The sequence below is a fragment of the Salvelinus alpinus genome, chromosome 13, assembly GCF_045679555.1.
Source record: "Salvelinus alpinus chromosome 13, SLU_Salpinus.1, whole genome shotgun sequence".
In the NCBI taxonomy this organism is placed as follows: Eukaryota; Metazoa; Chordata; class Actinopteri; order Salmoniformes; family Salmonidae; genus Salvelinus; species Salvelinus alpinus.
In genome coordinates, this window is record NC_092098.1 from 1,955,115 (window position 1) to 1,958,089 (window position 2,975).

Below are 2,975 nucleotides of genomic sequence, written 5' to 3' on the forward strand. Positions count from 1 at the left end.
TTACCTCATCTTGAGGTAACTCAACACTGTATATGTTTCACATCAATGCCCTCAGAAGATAATATCCCAACAGTGCTACTACTAACACTGCCCATGACGCATACTTTTAAGTTATATTCCAATATTATGAGATTTGTTCTACTGCTACATTGGTGTCTTGAACATTATAAGCCCCACAGCTGAGTATGTGTGCATATTGTGGGTGTTCTTCAGTGTCGTCAATTATTTTTGCTGTACATTGATGTCCAGAAAAGTAGGCTATAAGAAATTCGGCCTGAAGCTATTCTCGAGTGTGGGCATACTGCAGTGATGCCTAAAATGCTTTGAATTAATTAGCACCTTGGAGTGCCGTCCGTTCACCACCATGGATAGTAGGCTACTTGGCTGCTACGTTGTGTTTGACACTTTGTTTCTCAATGTGTTCCGGTACCCAGACCCCCGATATTGATAAAAGTTACCTTGTCTTAGAGAGAGTTAGACGGTTATCAAAACGTCACGACAGGGTAAGCCTACACAAAACACAGCCCTTACTTTAAGTGTTTATAAAATACCCCACGGGAAAAATGTATGGTGGAAAAAAGATTGGAACGATATTCTTGTTTGGCCGTTAGATTTTATGAGTATTATAACTCATACTATGGCCTTTCATTTCAAGTTGTGGGCACAAAGACATATGAACGCCACCGGGGAAAAGACAGACAAACGCCAAAGAGGAATATGCTGCTGAAATGAACCAGAAGGAAGTAAATTCAAAGACGGATCACTTTAATTTACACCATACACTTTTACAACATTCATTTCATTGTAATAATGTTGAAGTACTAACTAACAATGGACTGTTCCTCAATAAAAATGTAAGAAGATTTTAAACAGTTGGCCCAACTCTGGTCACTAAAGATCCCATGGGGGATACAGTGTATCAAACTGTATTCCTATCATGTAGTAATTAATGTGTATACAATATCATGTAAAGGTTATGAATAATGTATATGTAACTAAATGTTTGTAAAAAAAACTAAAATGTAAAACAAATATCCACCGTCGTATCTAGGTTCTGAACTAATATGTATACCAAGGTTTTAGTGTCCATACACATATCGACTACATAGCTAGCTAACGTTACACACCCAAAGGTATACAGGTATTTGTATCCTCCACTACACAAAAAGCAATAAAATAGTTAGCTAGCTACGTTACTTCAGCTGCATTGCATTGCAAATGTCGGTGGGAAGCGGTGAAAAATATAAACTTATCCCAACTTTTTGCAAATCACCAGCGGCGACCGCTGGGCGATGAGTGATTCCCATGACGAGTTTGACGCTATGCGACCCAAGGCTGGAGACTGTCTTCAGCAAAGATGGCTGACAAAAATACTAGGATGGAAGCAAATGTAAGTGATTATAACGTCATAACGAATCATGCAAAAAAACGAGAGGAATATGTTAGTTAATGTGGAGACAAACGATTACGCATATTTTGTTGTCATAAAGTTATTTTACGAAAATCGCGATTTAGCAAGCTAGCTGACTAGATAACATTAGCCAGCTAGCTGGCTAGCTTTGTGGGTGTTGTGACATGAGTATGCAATTGTAATTGTGGTTGTTTAATGTTTTAGGGACTCCTGAAACAACCAGCAACCCAAGCTGTTGTGAAACAGTGGATGTGAAGAATCTAGCTAGATAAAGCATTTACTGCAAATTGAATGTACAATTTTGTGAGCTTGCCTTGCTGATATTTGCCATGCAATGCAGATAGATGAGGTAACGTAGCTAGCTACTGTAACTCCTTTCTTGCTTATTGTGCAGTGGAGGATACAAATACCTGTATGCCTATGAGTGTGGTGTGTAGCTAGCCTATCTGTTTATGGACCGTAAAACGTTTGGTATACATATTAGTTCAGAACCTAGCTATGAACCTCAGCTATCATAGCCAGTTGTATCAACTTCAAAACAGCCTGAATGACATTAATGAAGCCTATGGATTGAGTAGAATATAATATAACTTTGTGCCAAGGATGCAACTCGTATATACATGTGGTTATTACCATGCATGAGATCCCCACATTGTAGCCTGTACATGTAATATATTCACTGATCATGTACTCTGGCAAATAAAGGTGCAGTTCAGGTATGAATGAGATTATTCTTCAGTCATATCCAATACCAGGAGTATCAAATTCCAGTCTTTGAATGATGCTGTGTCTGCATGTATTACAATTATACACTTCAACAGTGTTTACCAATCTTGGTCCTGGGACATCAATGGTTACACATTGTAACTGAAATAGACTAGAAATATGATTTGTAATTCATATATACAGAAATGTAATTTAAAAACAGTACACTACACTTCCTATGCATCATGTAAATACTCTGAAACCAGTTCATCTCAATATCTAATTTCCTTCATCACATTGATCTGATAAACACAGGATAGGTGTAGTATTTCATCCAATGAGAGACTTAATTTCAACCAGTAGAGAATGTGAAATGCTTTATTGAAAGAAGTTCATTATCCAAGTGTTATTAAAAAAAAAACGTTATTTTACTAGGCAAGTCAGTTAAGAACAACTTCTTATTTTCAATGACGGCCTAGGAACAGTGGGCCTTGTTCAGGGGCAGAACGACAGATTTGTACCTTGTCAGCTCGGGGATTCGACCTTGCAACCTTTTGGTTACTAGTCCAATGCTCTAACCATTAGGCTAAATACACAATACATGCATTATAAATATTATAATTGTAATATTATATTATAAATACAAATTACATCTGTTGTGCACTATAAAAACAGAGGAAGAAAGAGGAGGTGGCGAGAGGTGTAAAAGACAAAGGGAAAGAGGTAAGAACATAGGAACAGGGAAGGCAGCATATGAATCACAGTGCTACCCTAATATTCTCTCAGTTCGTTACAATTACATAATAGTGTCTCCTAACCAGCCTTGGGCTCCCAGTTGGCCCGAAGCTTATCTTAAGAG

The 2,975-nt window shown here is 37.7% G+C and overlaps 1 long non-coding RNA gene across 1 annotated transcript; it reads left to right on the top strand.

Annotated features, from left to right (window-relative positions):
* Window positions 1-663: 663 nt before the first annotated feature.
* Window positions 664-2,134, top strand: LOC139536839 (uncharacterized). The gene is made up of 2 exons (XR_011667407.1): window positions 664-1,390; window positions 1,616-2,134. It is a non-coding gene; the product is annotated as an uncharacterized lncRNA (long non-coding RNA).
* The last annotated feature ends 841 nt before the right edge of the window (window positions 2,135-2,975 follow it).